General features: G+C 45.7%; 1 protein-coding gene across 3 annotated transcripts in view; it reads right to left on the reverse strand.

The window, feature by feature from the left end:
* Window positions 1-20870, reverse strand: part of LOC143765395 (uncharacterized) — a 75672-nt gene that overhangs the window by 33449 nt on the left and 21353 nt on the right. The window contains exon 1 of one of the 3 annotated variants that reach the window (XM_077252006.1): window positions 13812-13932. The exons of the other annotated variants lie outside the window; for them this stretch is intronic. The gene's annotated coding sequence lies outside the window, so the exon portion shown is untranslated. Of the gene's footprint in view, window positions 1-13811; window positions 13933-20870 lie in introns of those variants that run through there. 3 annotated transcript variants of the gene reach the window in all.

The following is a 20870-nucleotide window of genomic DNA, read 5'->3' on the forward strand; positions in this document are numbered from 1 at the left end:
TGCAACGTGGACTTTTATTTCAAATCCACAGTTGGTGACCTCCTTTTGTTTTTGACTCCTGTTTCAGGTATTTTCTGACCCTGGATTCACACTTATGCACTTTACATCGGGGGTCCTGCCTTACATGCACCTTGCAGTGCCCTGGGGGGTCCTCAGTGTACTGGTCAATTACTGGGATAGACCACACATCATAGGCAATCTGTACTATTGAATTGTCTGAGTACCATGTGTTTCATATGACGGTAACCATTAGGATTGTACATATAATTTATGTATTTTTCAACTTTTTTATGTGATTTCCTCAGTGCCATGTGGTGTATTTTGTGACATATTCTATGGTTATTTAGATTGATATGGGAACAGGCAGTGTTTGCATTGTTTTCAATTCTTTTTATCATTGTTACCAATAAAGTTTGTCCTTTTTTCATCTACTATTGGGTGGTGTGCGGATTATATAGTGGCTCCTTTTCTCCGTCTTTATTATTGCTATTTTTTGACACTGTCTCTGCACCCCCTTTGTTAGTTGATTGAGGTATTGTGGTGCGCCAGCAACATTCCTTCAAGTGTCATCTTCACACAGTACCAGAAGTCCGCTGCCTCGGAGTAACCCTTGAATCTGCCCTGTCCTTCAAACCGCACATCCAATCTCTTTCCACCTACTGTCACATCCAGCTCAAAAAAACTCCAGAATCTGTCATTTCCTCAATCTACTAAAATGCTTGTGCATGCCCTAATCATCTCACGCCTCGATTACTGCAACATCCTTTTCTGTCGCCTCCCTGCTAACACCCTTGCACCTCTCCAGTCCATCCTTAACTCTGCTGCCCGACTAATTCATCTCTTTCCTCGCTACTCCTCTGCTTCTCCCCTCTGCAAATCTCTTTACTGGCTTCCATTCCCTCAGCGTATCCAGTTCAAATTACTAATACTGACCGACAAGGCCATCTATAAAAAGTCTCCTCCGTAAGTCTCTGAAATAATCTCCCAATATCTTCCCTCACGTAATCTCCGGTCCTCCCAAGACCTCCTTCTCTCCCCCACACTTATTCGCTCCTCACCCAACCACCTCCAAAACATCTACCGAATATCCCCATCCTCTAGAATTCTTTACCACAACACGTCCGACTATCAACCACATTCGGATCCTTCAGACAGAACCTGAAAACCCACCTCTTCAGGAAAGCTTACAGCCTGCAATGACCCCGCTGCCTCCTTACCACTACCGGAGCTACCGCCTCACCAACACCAGAGCTGCTACAACCCCCCAACCTACTGTCTCCTTCCCCACCATCCAGTAGAATGTAAGCCCACAAGGGCAGTGTCCTCTCCTCTCTGAATCAGTCTGCGATTGTGTAAGAGGGTGGTGCTGTTATGGACAGTAAGGAACACGCTGTCACTTTAAGAGGCTGCACCCCCTTGTCTGGCATGATGGAATGTTCTGCTTCTCCCCTGCAATAATAATTGTGATGAACTAATCTGTGCAGAGTGCAGGTGTGGAGCTGGAGCAGCGTGTGAGAGCTGAGGCTGGTGCAGAGATGACTTTTTGTGCTGATAGCTGAAAGAGAGAACTGTGCCCTGATATAGCTGCAAGAGAGCCACGAAGATACAGAGGGATTTACAGTTTCCCGGAGCATCCCTAGGATCCAGAAGCAAGAAGACCACGCTTCACAGAGCTGACAGAAAGCCGTGCGCACCACCATATAGACTGCTGGGGGCCCCCTTAGTAAAGGCCAGGGAGGTTATATGTAGAGTAGCATCATCACTCGTTTATTGTTTACATTTGCTTGTTAGACATATTTTGAGTCTGCAATAGTTGTAGCACCTTGCTGTTTTACGGAAAAGTTAAAGTTCATAACTCTTGCAAATTGTCTGTTGCCATTGTATACCCGTTTGCATCTTCCTCATTCCCTTCATTCCTTGCCTTCCAATATGTCTACCCTTTGTTGTTTGCACCTCATCTTGTGTACAGTAGTCTTCCTGCACCATGGTGGTCCCCCGGTCATCGCTTCAAGTGGCGCTGCGAGCAGGGTACTGTCACCAAGATGGAGGCAGCAGACGGCAATGGCGGGAATGCTAGTGTCAATGGAGATGCTGTGGGCATTGGTGGAACCCCTGCAAGGACACTCCCTATGGGCACCATATTTAGGGTGCTACCAAAGTTTGACGGCAAGAATATGCCACTGTCCGACTGGGTGTCCCGGCTGCAAAGCACCCTGAAGATTTATAACATTAGCCCAGACCTTGAAGTGGACATTGCGTTAACTGCCCTAGAGGGAGAAGCCCGTAGAAAAGTCTGCCTACAACCAGAACTCACCCGCAGTACCCTGAAGGAGCTAGTGAAGTTCCTGGAAGAGATCTTCGGCGAGACTGCTAGCGCCAGACACCTTTGCGCCAAATGTTTCTCTAGGCTGCAGCGGGAAGAAGGAATCTCTCAGTATGCAACAGCACTGCAAGAAGTGTTAGCAGAGGTGCAGAAAAAGGAGGTGGATGGATTTGGCGGCATGAGCTCTAAAGACCAGATACTCCGGGAGCAATTTATTCTGGGACTGCACAGCACATCCTTGAGGCGAGCACTGTCAGAACGGATCCGGGCAGATCCGGCTCTTACGTTTCGTCAAATCCTGGCGGAAACAGTGGCCCGAAGTAAAGAAGAGAGCTATGCGTCTGGGGTGATGCATGTCCAGGGCGCCAATACCAGTGGGGACCCAAACCATCAGGAGGTGCTGGTCCAGCTGGTGCAAGACTTGCAGCGGTCCCTTGTCAACGTGCAAGAGAAACTGACCCAGATGGAGCGAAGAGTGGGGGAACTACAACAGTCTGACCCACCGTACTCATGCAACCATACTTCAGCCCGACCGATAAGGGATCAGAGGGAGCAAGTCCCCTCCCGTCAGGCATCGGAGGCACGAGGACAGGCTCGAAGGAATCCCCGGCGAGGAGGAGGCATCCAATGCTGGGAATTTGGAGGATGGGGGCACCTTGCCAGAGACTGTCAGAACTATACGCAAGGCCAGCGGAAGCCGCCGTTAAACTACCAACCCCCGCAGTAGTGCGGCACACTGCGGGGGAGGCGAGCAGAGAGGCCGCTCCATATCATAACGAACACTTGATTGCTGGGAGCCCCATCCTTCATGCTGAATTCAAAGGAGTTCCAGTGGATTGCCTGATAGATACCGGGTCACAAGTGACAATGCCAGTAGTGTATTTCAAGCAGCATTTCCAGGACCTGGCCAAGCCAGAAAAAGAGACATTGATCCGGTTGTTTGCTGCCAACCAACAACCGATCCCAGTCACAGGGGTCGTGTGGATGAATATTCGAATCTGTGGGCAAGAAGTTGGGAGAAAAGAGATCCTGCTAGTCCCTGAGCCTATCAAGGAAGATGTGCCTGTAGTACTGGGAATGAACATCCTACGTGAACTCGATCAGATTATGTTTACCAAACGGGGACCTGGATATTGGAAGGCTACTACACATAAGCCTACTCAAGAAACCCTTCAACGACTGATCCACGTCTGTGGGACGCAGAAGAGTGTGCCATCTTATCAGACGGTAGGGGTCATCAGGGCTCCTGGTAAAGAACCTGTAATCCTACCTCCCGAGCGAGAAACTATAGTATACCTTCCAGTGGGGACTCACCACAACCTTGACGGGTTGGAAGTGGTTGTTCAGCCTGTGGTAGGTGGAGAAGTGGACCAAGAAGTCATGATAGCTCGTACGATAGCTGTGGTCCAGCGAGGACATGTCCTCATAAGAGCTTTGAATGTGGGCCCCGGGGAGGTCACCTTGCCACAAGGGACAGATCTGGCCCTGGTGTACCTACATAAGGGTGAAGTGGTGAGTCAGAAGGAGATGTCTTTATCACCGAAAGGTGTATGGTGGACCCTAGCAGTTGCTGCGGGGGATGAAAAGATGCCATCCCTGGAGTGGAGTGAACGGGTCATCCTTGATCAAATGGAAGTGGATGTGAAGGCTCCGGGCCCTGAACGTATGCAAGCAATAGAAACTATGCTGTGGGAAAATCAGGCTGCATTCACCCGTCACGCCGAAGATTTCAGCTGTACTGAAGCCATCACACATGAGATACCGACTGGGGAAGCTCGTCCATTTTGGAGAACGATACCGGCAGATCCCGCCCAAGATATATCAAGAGGTGAAAACATTACTGAGGCAGATGCTGGATTCAGAAGTGGTGCAGACTAGTCAGAGCCCTTGGGCTGCCCCAGTGGTGCTCGTCAAGAAAAAGGATGGGACCATCCGGTTCTGTGTAGATTACAGGAAACTCAATGCCTGCACTGTTCGAGACTCGTATCCGTTGCTCTGCATCGAGGAATCCTTGACAGCGTTGGGGAAAGCCAAGTACTTCTCCACCCTGGACCTAGCAAGCGGATACTGGCAAGTAGCCGTGGCAGAGAAAGACAAAGAGAAAACCGCCTTCATCCTCCCTATGGGGCTGTTCGAGTTTAACCGGATGCCCTTCGAGCTCTCCAATGCTCCAGGCACATTTCAACGGCTGATGGAAAAGTGTTTGGGAGACTTAAATTTTGAGGTTACCCTGATCTATTATCTATCTGGATGACATCATTGTGTTTTCGGCCTCATTCGAAGAACACCTTACCCGGCTTGGACAGGTACTCGGAAGACTACGGGCTCATAACCTGAAGGTGAAGCCAAAGTGCCACCTCTTCAAGAGAGAGATCGAGTACCTGGGCCACATAGTGTCACAAGATGGAGTTCTACCCAATAGTGGCTGCTATCCAGAAGTGGCCAGTCCCTCGAACAGTGAGAACTCCAGGCCTTCCTGGGACTTGCTGGGTACTACTGCCGGTTTGTTAAGAACTTCGCAAAGGTGGTGGGTCCTCTCAATGAGTTGCTGAGGGGGACCGCTGGAGTGCCGAAGACCCAGCGCATCCCCTGGGCACAGGGACAAGACAATGCCTTCCAAGCTATAAAGAATGCCCTTACCTCAGCCCCGATTTTGGCCTACGCAGACTTCGATCAACCGTTCCTGTTGTACACAGATAGTAGCCTTCATGGACTCGGTGCAGTACTTTCTCAGATACAGGATAGACATGAGAGTCATCGGGTATGCCAGCAGGTCCCTGCGAGACAGCGAAAGAAACCCTCACAATTACAGCTCCTTCCGGTTAGAGCTCCTGGCCCTGGTGTGGGCCATGACAGAAAAGTTTGCAGGCTTCCTGTCAGGTACCAAGATTCAAGTTCGAACAGACAATAATCCCCTGGCCCACCTTGAGAGTGCTAAATTGGGGGCCTTGGAACAACGGTGGGTGGCTCGCCTAGCCAAGTTCGACTTTGCCATCCGTTATCGCTCTGCTACCGAAAACGCAAATGCTGATGGGCTGTCAAGAGTCAAATATACAGAAAATAGCCGCACTCAAGTCTTGGAAATGTGAAGATTTTTCTTTTGTTTTTATTCAAGTGTACAGGCACCATCAAGTGATTTTTACATAGATAACAAGTGGTTGCGGACCATAAGGTAGGGTGACGTTTCGACCTGGCACGGTCTTTTTCAAACCCCACTGCAATAATAAATACAACGTATAAGTGTGCTGTACATATTTACATGTGCATAGAAAAACATGCAATTCATAAAGACAAAACAAAACACAAATTTCCTAAATCAAGCTACAAAATGTATATATAAAAAAACTACATGAAAATTATATACAGGAAATATACATATGTATGCCCACAGTTTGTAACTACGGACACATCTATGTCCAAGGACAATGAATCATGGCATAGATAAAAGAGAGGGTGGAGATAACCTGAAACCAGGTTCTGTATGGAGACTATTCAAAAAGAACATTCCTAAACTGAGAGCTCGTATTGGGCTGGAAATAAGCAAAAAACAAATGAATGCAGGGAACATCAAAAAAGCAAAAAAAGGACAAAAGAAACCAAAAACGACACTGTTCAAGACGCCAAAGTGATATACTGACCTTAAGTAAGAGGAATGGTATAGAAGAAAAGGAAATAAGGAGGAGAGTCCCCAAGGACTAGGGAAAAACAGAGAGGATGCGGTTAAATATATGGTACATTGAATAACAAGGAAGCAAAGGGTATACAAGCACAAAGGTGCAGTTTTTACCAGCTCACGGTCGACTCCAGGAATAAGGTGTCCGTCTTATTGGTGGTGCAGTGGCTGTAATGAGCGCTGTCAGCGTTTTTAAGTACACCGCTGTTGCGGTCATATCCGGTGTGCTGACGTGCACCTGTGTGGTGAAAGCGAGGTCTGCTCCGCAGAGCGGCGTGCGTGTCAGACTGGCGCATGCGCAGTAATCGCTAGATTAGGAGAGAGATATTATGGCAGCGCCTATAGTGCAAGAGGGCCTGGAGCATGCGCAGTGTGCTTTGAGGAGACTGAACCAAGTAGCGCTAGTGCAGGGGGAGCAAATGGTGGCGGCTGTCAGGGGGCTGAGAAACCTATTACGCCTGGGGGGCCTCACTTGTCCTGTTCGTGTAAGGGGAGCAAATGGTAGCGGCGATCAGGGGGCTGGGAAACCTAGCGTTAGATGCAGGGTAAACTTTTATGCATGAAGGGCTTCTCCTGTCATATAGGGGCTACAAGTAGCGCCAATAAGGGAGTGTCCTCCTAAGGGAGAGAGAAGGGGGATATAAGTGTAACCTATGGTAGGGAGAATTCACACTTGGGGGTCATGATCATGGTGTTATGAAAGGAATGAGATTAGGGATGCATATTCCGTCAGAGTACAAAACTCCTTAAATGAAAATTAAATGAAAATGAATGAGAAAAAATTAATAAAATTATTAATTTAAAATGAAGGGGAAATGAAAAAAATAATGAAAAAAATTTAGAGACAGAAATTATCCCGATAAGAGCCTTCAAAAAGAAAAAACAAGGGCCCTGGAGTATCTTCCCTCTAGACCACGATCCCCTAAACAGGAACGAATTCCGTTCATACACACGCACCATCCCACTATGCCCTTGATCTATAAGACCATTAATAAACACTGGCCCCTACTCAAGGAGGCCTATCCACAGGTAGCCGTTGGATGTCTAGCCAGCACCTTCTTCATTGAACTCTACAGTGTGCCCATTATATTTTCTTCTGGGCTGTCAAGAGTGACTGTGGAGACTCCAGTGGGGGATCTTGATGAGCAACTCGAAGAGGAAACCCCAGACTTTCGTAAGTTTAAGCCCCCAATGGTTGCGGCCCAGTCAAGAAAGGAGGCCTGCACATTACCCCGGTCCCTGCGGAGAACCAATGAGGAATGGGGACACATTCAGGATGAAGACGAAGGGCTGAGACAGATGAAATGGTGGGTAACTCAAAAGCGGAAGCCTGGCAAACAAGAGAGAGATGATCTGGACTCTGAAATGAGGAGTGTGTTACACCAGTGGGATAGACTGGAAGTGCGAGAGTCAGTGCTATATCGTAAGAGGCAACAGCCAAAAGATATGGAAGTAAGGTGGCAAATGGTCATCCCAGGAATAATGGCTCAAGAAGTAGCTAAAGAAGCCCATGAATTTGGAGCGCACTTCGGCCCCACAAAGACCTACCAATGGTTACAGCGGTATGTGTATTGCCCCCGGTTGGAGTTTGTGGTGGAAGAGGTTTGCCAGCAATGTCGAGTATGTGACCTCATTAAGAGTACCGAACAGAGGGCACCCATCCAAACTAAGGAACCACTAGAAGTCTTGATGATCGACTATCTCCTCGTCGGCTCGGGGGCTGCAATACTGTTTGGTGATGACCGATCATTTCTCTAAGTTCGCAGTAGTCACTCCGACTAGAGATCAGACTGCGGAATCGGCGGCGCGAGCCATTTGTCAACACTTCATCCAGGTGTATGGGTGCCCAAAGCGCATCCACTCCGACCAAGGCGCATGTTTCCAAGGCAAAGTGATGGAAGAATTGTATCGTATGTATGGCATCGAGCAGTCCCAGACCACCCCTTACCACCCTCAAGGCAACGGAGCTTGTGAACGCTTCAACCGAACCTTACTTCAAATGCTGAGAACTTTGGAGGAGGATAAGGCGCGTTGGCCAGACTATCTGCCGGAATTGGTCTGGACCTACAACAATCGGGTCCACTCCACCACGGGTTATACCCCTATCTACTGTTGTTTGGAAGAGCTGGACGAGAGATCATTGAGCTGAAATTGGAACAGCCAGAGGAGCTGATGGAGCGAACTGTAACTTCATGGGTGAAAAGAGCATCGGCAACGATTGCAAACGATACGGCGGTTGGCAGGTCAGCAGCTGCAAGAAAAAGAACATAAGGGCCGCAAACGGACTCAAGAGTTACCGCTCCAACCTGGAGACCGAGTATTAGTCAGAGAGAAATGCCCTAAGGGAAAACTAAGTGAGAGATGGGAAGTACAGCCGTACAAAGTTATCGAGCGAGTGTATGCTAACGGCCCTGTCTACAAGGTACAGATTGAGACTGGGGCATCCGCCCCTAGAGTACTTCACAGAAATATGCTGCGGCCTTGCTGGTCTGAGGTCTGTTCTACACCATTGTCGCCTGAAGGCGCTACTCCACTTCCTGAATCTGTCATGCCTGATGGTGAAATCAATGAGTGGTGGACCGTCCCTGACACAGTAGGGGGTCCTCAGCCGCACAGAGACGGTAATCTCATGGATGTACCAGTACCGCCATGCGAGGATGAGACCAGACAAGAGCTCGCAATGTCTCCTGCAACAAGTGGTACTCTGGAAGATAGTCAAGCCTTGCCTGACAGCCAAGAGCTTTGGAGATCCCAGAGGTCTAATGCAGGGGTTCCACCAGTCCGATATGTAGAACAGTGTGCTGTCTGTTTTTACACCTTTGTTGCCCCCTCTATAGGTGCTGTTTCCGCATTGCACCTTCCTCCATTACACTTTGACCCTGATGCTGTGATGGCCAAGGACGACCATCATTAAGAAGGGAGGCATGTAAGAGGGTGGTGCTGTTATGGAAAGTCTGCACCACCTTGTTTGGCGTGATGGAATGTTCTGCTTCTCCCCTGCAATAATAATTGTGATGAACTAGTCTGTGCAGAGTGCAGGTGTGGAGCTGGAGCAGCGTGTGAGAGCGGAGGCTGGTGCAGAGAGGACTTTTTGTCCTGATAGCTGAAAGAAGAACTGTGCCCTGATATAGCTGTAAGAGAGCTACGAAGATACAGAGGAAGGGATTTACAGTTTCCCGAAGCATCCCTAGGATCCAGAAGCAAGGAGAAGACCACGCTTCACAGAGCTGACAGAAAGCCGTGCGCACCACCGTAGACTGCTGGGGGCCCCCCTGGGACTGGATCTGATTCTCCAACAACACCGTGAGTCTGTTCCTGTTTGGTGCACCTGTTAGGGTTCAGTGTAGGCTTCAATAGTCAGTACACGGGAGCCGTGTGGCCTGCTTAGTAAAGGCCAGGGAGGTTATACGTAGAGTAGCATCATCACTCGTTTATTGTTTATATTTGCTTGTTAGACATATTTTGAGTCTGCAATAGTTGTAGCACCTTGCTGTTTTACGGAAAAGTTAAAGTTCATAACTCTTGCAAATTGTCTGTTGCCATGGTATACCCGTTTGCATCTTCCTCATTCCCTTCATTCCTTGCCTTCCAATAAATCTACCCTTTGTTGTTTGCACCTCATCTTGTGTACAGTAGTCTTCCTGCACCATGGTGGTCCCCCGGCCATCGCTTCAATTGTTAGCTTTTTACTGTAAGTGATCTGTAATTTGTATGTAACCCCGTCTCATGTACAACACCATGGAATCAATGGTGCTATATAAATAAATAATAATAATAATAATAATAATAATAATGTGGTCTCTAAAAAATATGGTTTTGTAATTTTGTTGGAAAAATGAGAAATCGCTGATCAACATTTAACCCTTATAACTTCCTAAAAAAAATAATTATGTTTCCAAAATTTTGCTGATGTAACGCAGACATGTGGGAAATGCTATTTATCACCTATTTTGTGTGGCATGTCTCTCTGATTTAAGGCACAAAAATTTTAAGTTTGAAAATTGCAAAATTTTCAGAATGTTTGCCAAATTTCCACTTTTTTCATAAATAAACTTGTCTTATTGAATAAATTTTATCACTAACATGAAGAACAATATGTCATGAAAAACAATCTCAGAATCAGTGGGATACATTGAAGAGCTCCAGAGCTATAACCTCATAAAATGACAGTGGTCAGAAATGTAAAAATTGGCTTGGTCATTAAGGTCAAAATTGGCTCAGTCACTAAGGGGTTAAAAACAAGCAGTGAAACGTTTTGCCTCACAAAAAGAATCAGCTGCGATCCTGTGCTATCTGCATACTTTTTTTCTGTTTCTCCCTCCTGGCCAGGTGTGGTATCATCAGACTATGTCCCTGTATGGTCAGACACAGCCATTACACAGTACACAGCAGGGGCACAGTTATAAGGTTATCTCAGTACAGGGACATTTTTTAACACATCCAATTGTGGTAGTTATTATTATTCCAAGATCTATTGATTAAAATTAAGTTTAGTTCCAGGGAAACCCCTTTAAGGCTTCCTTTACGTCTGACCTAAAGGTTCAATTAGGAGCTTCTGCCACAGATTCTTACTGTAAACTACATTTCCCACAACCACTATGCTTCTTCTTCAGGCTCCCTGCATGCCCCATGATGTCCTCTAACTGCTCTGTGACATGTTACTGATGACCGTGGCAGAGCTGGCAATAGGTGACATGGTGTTGTGCATAGCTTCTAATATTAGCGACACTACTCTATCCTCCTCCTCCTGGACCTGTCCTCTGCCTTTGACACAGTGGACCATTCCCTATTACTACAGACACTCTCATCCCTTGGCATCACAGACTTGGCCCTATCCTGGATCTCGTCATACCTAACTGACTGAACATTCAGCGTCTCCCATTCACACACCACCTCCTCACCTCGCCCCCTATCTGTCGGAGTCACTCAAGGTTCAGTTCTAGGGCCCCTGCTCTTCTCCATTTACACTTTTGGCCTGGGACACCTCGTAGAATCTCACGGTTTTCAGTATCATCTCTATGCTGATGACACACAGATCTACATCTCTGGACCAGATATCACCACCCTACTAACCAGAATCCCTTAATGTCTATCCGCTATTTCATCCTTCTTCTCCGCTAGATTTCTAAAACTTAACATGGACAAAACAGAATTCATAGTCTTTCCCCCATCTCAAGCGACCCCCCCAACGAACCTATACATTACAGTAAACGGCTGCCCACTCTTCCCAGTCCCACAAGCTCACTGTCTCGGGGTAATCCTTGACACTGATCTCTCCTTCAAACCGCATATCCAAGCCCTTTCCACTTCCTGCCGCCTTCAACTCAAAAATATTTCACGGATCCGTACATTCCTAAACCAAGAATCTGCAAAAACCCTAGTCCATGCCCTCATCATCTCCCGCCTCAACTACTGTAATCTCCTGCTCTGTGGTCTCCGCTCTAACACTCTCGCACCCCTCCAATCTATTCTAAACTCTGCTGCCCGACTAATCCACCTGTCCCCCGCTATTCCCCGGCCTCTCCCCTGTCAATCCCTTCACTGGCTCCCCATTACCCAGAGACTCCAGTACAAAAAGCCTAACCATGACATGCAAAGCCATCCACAACCTGTCTCCTCCATACATCTGTGACCTCGTCTCCCGGTACTTTCCTGCACGCAACCTCCGATCCTCACAAGATCTCTTTCTCTACTCCCCTCTTATCTCCTCTTCCCACAATTGCATACAAGATTTCTCTCGCGCATCACCCCTACTCTGGAACTCTCTACCACAACATATCAGACTCTCACCTACCATCGAAACCTTCAAAAAGAACCTGAAGACCTACCTCTTCCGGCAAGCCTACAACCTGCAGTAACCACCGATCGACCAAACCACTGCACGACCAGCTCTATCCTCACCTACTCTATCCTCACCCATCCCTTGTAGATTGTGAGCCCTCGCGGGCAGGGTCCTCTCTCCTCCTGCATCAGTTGTGACTTGTATTGTTCAAGGTTATTGTACCTGTTTTTATTATGTATACCCCTCCTCACATGTAAAGCGCCATGGTATAAATGGCGCTATAATAATAAATAATAATGTCAATAAATGTAATTGTCTGTTCCTATTAACCTGTGTAAAGGTTTCTAATGCTCAATTCAGTGTACTTCCAATATATTTCCCCTATGTGTCTTTTCTCCAAAATCTGTCTTTGTTGCCTACAACAACCAATCAAAAAGCTGCTTTCATTTTATCAGAACTATTTAAAAAAAAATTTAAAGCTGAGCTCTGATTGGTTACTGTGTTTAACAAAGACCATTACTCTTTTAGACAGAGTAAATAATGGCCTAGTTATATTTATAATGTACTTGTAGAATTTTACATTAGCAATTTGATTTACGTGTTTGTTGCTTGTGTTTGGTTAAAAAGTTTTTGTTTGGTTCTGATATTTGCACTGGTGTTCCATTTTTTAACTTTTCAGGTGAATATATTGGGAATGCTAGGCTCTAGAGAGCTGAAATCCGGTTTAAAAACTGCAGAAGCACCTGATTTACCTATATGCCAAATTTGACGCAGGCTGATCCTATCATTTGGCCATAAATAATTATTCGATTTTTTGTTTGTGTTTTTGCAAATATCTCGAGAAACAGCAGATCCTAGCGAGTAGAGTTGAGCGAATGTTTCAAAATTCGGTTCCGATTACAATTGGCGGCGAATATTGTTTTTGCAATATTCGCCGAACACAGCCCAATGTCATTGGAGTCAAAGGGAGTAGAAATTACTGAATATATTTGGAACCGATCAAACATAAATTTGGCACGAATAGGGTAGCAATATGGAATGAATATGGCAAATTCACATTCGGCAACTGAATCCGAACATAATCGCGCAACTCTACTAGCGATTTGAAACTCGGTGTAAAACTTTTTGAAGAGCCTGTTTTACCCACATGTCAAATTTGGGGCAAATTAGTCCATTCGTTTGGAATTGAATAAATGCTTGCTTCTGTTTTGTTGGCTGGATATCTTGAACGTCTTTGTATTGCATTTTTGATGAGTAGGTCTTATAGAGCTGAACTCCGGAGTAAAACCTTCCGTTTATGTATAAATGCTGTTTGACTGTAATTGTTCCGTTTTTAGGTCCTAGAGAGCTAAAACCAGTGTAAAATCTTTTGAAGTGTCTGATTTACCAATATGCCAAATTTGGGGTAGATTTATCCAGTCGTTTGCTGTAAATTAATATTTGCTTGGGAATGGTACATCCTAGAGAACTGATCCCGGTCTAAAACTTTCCCAAGCGAATGATTTACCTATGTGCCAAATTTGGTTTAAATTGGTCTAGTCCAATGTTTCCAAATTCCAGTCCTCACTGCCCCCAACAGATCATGTTTCCAGGATTTCCTTAGTATTGCTCAGGTGAGAGAACCTGTGGCAGTTTTTGATACCTTGATAATATTTCCATCACCTGTGCAATACCAAAGAAATCCTGAATACATGATCTGCTTGGGGCTGTGAGGACTGGATTTGGGAAACACTGGTCTAGAAGCACTTACATTATTTTTATTTCCTAAACCTGTGTAAATCTTAATGTAATGTACTTTAAGGGGGTATTTCCAGCTGATAAACTAGATTGCTTACACCATGTGCAGGAATTGCAGTAGCTTAGGTATCCATGGTTACGACCACTAGCAACTAAATGTCACTATGTGAGTAGTCGCAACCATGGATACCTAAGCTACTGCAATGGCCTGCACATGAGGAAAGAGACATAGTTATCAGAAGAACTATACTACATTTCTAATTGAAGGTATTTTCTAATATTATAATTACACTTACCAAGTATTGGTATAGGATCTTGGAAATGGAATACCCCTTTAAGTATGTTAATATACTTGTCAATCACCGTCTTCTCGGGTTCCCAGGGCTCCTATCCTCTTTTAAGTCACGTCACACTTCTTCTGACTTACTGGCACACACTACACTCTGTATGAGCTGAAAGTAACTTTTACAATGTAAGCCTATGGAGCGTCAGAGAGAGGCTCCCTAGATGTGTACTGAAAAAGAAACTGCCAGCTCATACATGGAGCACAGTGCCATCCTGTGGTCATGTGACTAACAAGAGGACCGGAACAGCAATTAAAACTGACAAAGACTGCAAATAGTGAGTATATCAACACATCAACACTATGCTAACCCTTACACAAGTATAGCCAATAAAGAAAATAATGTGAGTGCTTCCTTAAATGCCATTATCAGAGCTTGACAGCTGCACCTATTTCAGCTCAGCAGGGCTCTGTCTGGTTCCTCTATGGCCAATGACCACTGCTGTGCTCCACGTTTTACAAGTGGTCCGATGTGCCTCCATGACAATCTCCCTAGGCATTTTAAGGCCCATTTGGACACACTACTGGTGGTGCGCATACCTTATAGTGGTTTCTTTCCTCTTCTTTTTCATTCAGCTCCTGAATGTCACGCTGGGTGAAGGATACGTGCACAACAAAGGGAATAGGGAAGGGTGACCCCAAACACTAGGGAAGGGAGGAGTGGAGATCCCTAGGTAGATCTAAAATCACCCTGTCTGCCCTAAATGTCCCTATTTATGTTCTGCATCTATCACCGAGCAGGAACCTAATCCCTGCCTGACCCTAGCGATAGGCCCTACATAGGGGTGGACGGGGTTTGCACTAGTCAGTCCCCACTACAACTAAAGACAGAGAGGAGAGACGGACGGGGGGACACTTAGCTGGAGAAGACAACCGATATGTCACACCAGCAACCCTCCTAGGGCCCTCAGAGAAAGACACTGACTGCTAGAACCTCCAACAAGACTGAGGCAAGTATGAGCTAACACCTGCACCATGGTGCAGCAATTGAATGTACTTAAACCTTCAGACCATGTGTGTAATTAGCAGCACAAGTTGTGCAATTAGCAACAGAAGGGTCCTAGAGGGAGGCTATTGCTCCATAACAGAAATCAAAATCAAGATGCTTGAACTAAATGCAAAGAACTTCTACAGCTAGATCCAAGATGACTATCTGTCACACCTGACATACCCATGACACTGAACCTGCATAATACACCAACATAATGACAGATACACGTAAATGAGCAATAAGGTTTTCAGCTTTTGTATACTCTCATCCTTATTCCCTTCTGCTTTTCTTCTAGCATTGTTTGCATCCCTAGCCAGTCTCTGTGGTTCGTCTCCTGCTAGAGCCATGTCCAAGACCACTGCAACCAATTAATGCCCACAGTGGTGATCACCTAATCAAACAAATCTGCAGTCAATGACAGGCTGTAGAGCTTACATTTTGTTATAGCAGTACAAGCGCGTACAGCGCTTTTTTATTATTTTAAAGAAAACTGTCAGGTTTGAACAACACCATTAAGATCCTGTTTGGCTTGTTTAAGCTAAAATTTCTCCTACAATATGTTAAATTGCCCTACTAGGTAAAAGTCAAATAACTTGGTGCTCAATGCCTCTCTTTATACATCACTATATACGCATAAGAGAATTAGAACAGACTTTTAACATTCCCAGAATTGTGGAAGACAAAAAAAACAACACTATTCCCATCAGATACTTCACAAATTCAGCGGTTTGTAACTCAGAATTATTATTGGACAGTATCCTAAAAACAAATGTTTCTTCTAATTGAATGGCTCTTATTTCAATTACTAAATATGCCAAACATTACCCTCAATAGAGTGAGCATTGTTAGGAAATGTTCTTAGAAATGCATAGGACAAAGGGTCTGAAGTGTTATGAAGGTCTCCTTGGTCTCCTCCCACACACTACCTTGCAAAATGAAAGTAGTCCTTAATTCATAATTGTAGAGGAGAAACAATGGCTCAACTTTCGCAATAATTATCAAGAAACTAAATACTCTGCCAACATTGTAATCAAGCCAGCATCATCTAAATGTTCAATGAATGACAAAAAAATGGAACGTTTTCTGAAGAGTGCTCCTTCCAACTAAAATATTCAAAATAAGCCAAAAGATGGGAATAAAATGCTGATCACTGGGGGTTCAACAACTGGGACCTCCAGTGGTCCCAAGAACAGGGCTGTGGGACTGTGAGAATGGTTCTCTGCAGCTCAGACTTGAATACAGAGGTGTTCACACTTACCTAATGCTCCATTTATTATTGTCTGTGGGACTGGCAGAAAAAGTTGAGCATTGTACTCAGCTCTCTCTGACAGTTACAGAAAATCAATGGAGTGTAGGATGAGCATGTGCACCTTCGCGCTATTCACAATGGAGTTGCCAAGTCTTGCTCTTGGGGTTTCAAAGCCCTTTGGTTGAGATATCTGAGGGTTCCACTGATTAGACCCCCAGCAATCAATATGTTATATCCCCCCGTTGATAGGGGATGACTTAATATTTTGTGAATAAGCCTTTAACAAATTAGATGACATACAAGAGGCGTGTGTAAACCTGTAAATAGAAAACATGGGTATTACATACCTGGTAATGTGTTTTTTTCATGAGACATGACGGCACCACGAGAGAGGGGATCTGCCCTTCAAGGACAGGAAACCATCAAGATAAAAGGGGCGGCTCCTCTCTCCGCATCAGTTGTTTTACAGAGCATGAGAGGAACTCAGCAGATTAGTGTACACATAATACATCCTATATATTATTCTAATCACCAGCACCCAAGGGAGTGTATAATGCTAATAATGCAACCAATGATGTGATCAACATGGTGGGAATATAAGGGTGCCGTCATGTCTCATGAAAAAACATATTACTAGGTATATAATACCCATGTTTTTCCATCATACATGACGGCACCATGAGAGACTTACAGAGATTTGTATTCTCTTTAGGGAGGGATCACTGCTTGTAACACTCTTCTCCCAAATGTGAGATCAGAGGTAGAAGGTCTAGCCTATAATGTTTAAAAAATGTAAACGGAGAGGACCAAGTGGCCGCCTTACAGATTTGGTCGATAGTAGCATCTGCGCTCTCCGCCCAAGACGTCGCCATGGCCCACGTGGAGTGGGCTTTTAGACCCTGAGGAACAGCCCTGCCGGCACTATTATAGGCTAGTATAATGGCCTCTCTCACCCATCTAGCGATAAGTTTGTTTTGAGGCTTTAAGACCCTTTCTTGACCCCTGGAATGAAACAAGTAAAGTCCTCTGTCCCTCCAGGATTTTGTCGCCTTTAAATACTGCAAGATACATCTCCTGACATCTAGGCAATGGAGCCTTTCCTCTTTCTTGTTGCTAGGGTTAGGACAAAAAGAGGGTAGGGTTATATCCTGAGCCCTATGAAATCTTGATACCACCTTGGGGAGATATGCTGGATCTAATTTTAATACAACTCTAGCGTCTATAATTTGTGTGTAGGGAGGATCTGCTGATAACGCGTGTAAATCCCCAACCCTACGGGCCGATGTCAGTGCCACTAACAAGGCTGTTTTAAATGTTAGTATCTTATCTGTTGTTCTATTTAATGGCTTAAAGGGGCTTTCTGTCAAAGCTGTCAACACTAAATTTAGATCCCATGGTGGAGGAGTAGGGGATGGAACAGAGTCAGCTCTACTACAGGCTCGGATAAACCGTGTCACCCACCTATTGCTTGCCAGGTCAGTTAAATAAGGCTGCTAAAGCTGAAATGTGCACTTTGAGGGTACTAACAGCTAATCCCAAATCTAAACCCCTTTGCAGGAACTCCAGTATTACCACTATCGGGACCTCCCCTTTCCGTATTGGTCCTGAGCTGGACAAGAATTTTCTCCACATTCTCCCATAAATCCTGGTTACTGGTTTTCTACTACTAAGGTGGATATTAAACCAGCTGAGAACCCTTCTTTTTCTAACAACGACCTTTCAAATGCCAGGCTGTCAAATGCAGCCCGGAATTCTGCGGGTGGCTGAAGGGACGCTGTGTTAGGAGGTCCCGGTCCTCTGGGAGTACCCATGGGTCCGTCACTGACATCACTCTTAGCCAGTAAAACCATGGTCTTTTCAGCCAAAAGGGAGCTATTACAATCACCCTGGCCTTGTGCTCTCTGATCTTCTTCAGAACTGCTGGTATTAAACATATCGGTAGGAAGACATACAAGAGTCCTGATGTCCATTCTATGCTGAAGGCATCTACTGCTAACGGCCAGTCTGCTGGGCTTAGGAAGCAGAACTTCTGCACCTTTTTGTTGGCTTTTGTGGCAAAGAGGTCTACACTGGGTCTTCCCCGCATGTGCACAATCTGTTGAAAAATGAACGTTTTTTAGGGACTATTCTCCTTACCTTAAGCAGTTCCTGCTTAGAAAGTCTGCTTTCAAGTTGTCTACACCTCGGATGTGCAGAGCCGATAATGAAAGAAAATTTTGTATTGCAAGAGCCATGAGTTTTTTGGTTATCTGCATCAATGACCGAGAACGGGTGCCCCCTTGGTGGTTTACATATGCGACCACTGTTCGGTTGTCCGATAGGACTCTCATATGATGCCCTGTTAAATGTGGAAGCAACCTCCTTGGCGCTTTTTCGATTGCTAGGAGTTCCTAATCGTTTGATTTTTTTCATCCTGAGCCCAGGGGTCCTGGATCCATAGTGTGTCTAAGTGAGCTCCCCACCCCCAAGAACTGGCGTCCGTTGTGACTATTTTGGTGGCTGTGTATGTCCAGGGGACTCCTCTCAAATATGACTCTATCTGTAACCACCATCTGAGTGATTGGAGTACAGAGACCGGGAGGGTGAGCTTCTGCTCTAACTGCCCCTGAAGTTCCAGGTCGTTCAGCAGCACACACCATTGCAGTTCTCTTGCATGGAACTGGGCCCATTTTACTGCTGGTATGCAGGAGGTTAGGGACCCTAACACTGACATGGCTCTTCTTAAAGTCATTTCTGGCTTTTTTATTGTTGTTACAATTATTTGTTTGATTTTTTTCTTCCTTCTCCTCTGGGGGCGACACTCCTGTGCCACCGAGTCCACTGTTATCCCCAAGAAATTCTGAACTATTGCTAGTTCCAGTTTGGATTTTTTTTGAGGTTCAGCTGCCATCCTAGTGTCTGTAGTGTGTCCATCACTATTCTGACTTGCTCTTGACAGTGAGAACATTTTTTCCCCACTATCAGGAAGTCATCTAAATAAGGTATTATCAGAGTATCTTTCTCGCTGAGATGTGCTGTGACCTCTGCAATCAATTTTGTAAATACTCGTGGGGCTATTGCTATCCCAAAGGGCAGAGCCCTGTACTGAAAGTGACGTAACTGAGACCCCATCTGAACTGCCACCCTGAGAAACTTGCGATCTTGTTGTCTGATCGGAAAGTGGTAATAAGCGTCCTTTAGGTCTAGGACCGACATGTAACACTGAGGATATAGGAGTTTCACTGTTGATCTTATCGTCTCCAGTTTGAATGACGGGATTATTAGATATCTGTTGAGGCCTTTCAAATTTATGATTGCTCTCCAAGAATTGTCCATTTTTTTTTATAAGAAAAAGGGGTGAATAAAATCCTTCCATTCTTTCCTCTACCGGAACCTCTTCCAGCACATGTTTGTCTAGGAGCGATATTACTTCCCCTTCCAGACTCCTTTGTTTTTTTTGTGGGGGCTGTACTGGAGTCTGCATGTATTTTCTTGGAGGCCAGTGGTGGAACTTTAACTTCAGGCCTGAACCCACAATTTGTCTGATCCAAGCGCTGGATGAGATCCTTTCCCAGGCTGGAAGGAAGTGAGAGAGCCTCCCTCCCACCTGAGAGGAACCGTCACTGGGAGGGTTTCTTGGTATCTTTGGAGGGCTTGCCAAAATAGAAGCCTTTTCCTCCCCTGGATCGCTTGTCAAAGCTGTTTCTGTCTAGGTCTTTATAATGCTGTCTTCTGAACGTTCGGCCTCTCTGAAAGGAGCGCCGAAAGGACTGGAATGGCTGTTTTGGGAAATTCTTCTTGTCACCGGCTTTTTCAAATACCTCATCCAATGCCGGTCCAAACAGGAAATTCCCTTCACATGGTAGAGAGCAAAGTTTCATTTTTGCCTGTGTGTCTCCCGGCCAGCATTTAAGCCATATCGTATGGCGTCCTGTATTGGCTAATGCTGCTGACTTTGCTGCCAGTCTAGCTGAGTCCACTGAAGCCTCAGCTAGAAATACTGCCGCTGCTATTATGGCCGGTATTGCTTCTAGGACAGTCTCTCTGGGAACCTTTTGTTCTACCTGATCCTTTTCCCTCGTATAGCCGCTTGCAGGTACCGACCAGGGAGGGAGGAGGGGGGAGAACCTGCATTCTATGCTCGACAGGGAGGGCCTTAAAACCTCCGAGACTTACCTAGCCCAGGCACCGATGTGCCTTACAGGCTTCGTGGCCACCTTAGGTCAACAGGAAGGGCACCATAACAGTGACCTCCACGGACAGCAGGTTTTTGTGGCAATAGGGGGGAATCGCTACATGCGGCCCCCGAGGATTAATCTTTACCCGGGCATTGCATCACGGGTTGTGGCCATGCTTCGCTCAGGGGGGCATGGATATACATGGCCCCCAAGGCGACTACCGGCACCTGGTGATGGAAGCAGCAGACTAGTGCCTGCCCAAATCCTTCCAACCCAGGCATCCTTTTCTATCTTCAAGATCTTCCATCTTGAGGGTTCCCCATCAAGGACAGGAAACCAACTGATGCGGAGAGAGGAGCCTCCCCTTTTATCTTGAATGTTTCCTGTCCTTGAAGGGCGGATCCCCTCTCTCGTGGTGCCATCATGTATGATGGAAAAATTAATTGAATGTAATAAAACAGTTTGAAGCTCATTCAAACATATCAGAATAGCAAAGTTCTATAGCGTTATGAAGGTCTCCTTCCACACACCGCCCTGTGCAAATTTGCTGTCAATAGTTCTTAACCAGTAATTGTAAAGGAGAAACAATAGCCAAAGTATGGGCTGGAGTAAAAT

The sequence above is a fragment of the Ranitomeya variabilis genome, chromosome 4, assembly GCF_051348905.1.
Source record: "Ranitomeya variabilis isolate aRanVar5 chromosome 4, aRanVar5.hap1, whole genome shotgun sequence".
In the NCBI taxonomy this organism is placed as follows: Eukaryota; Metazoa; Chordata; class Amphibia; order Anura; family Dendrobatidae; genus Ranitomeya; species Ranitomeya variabilis.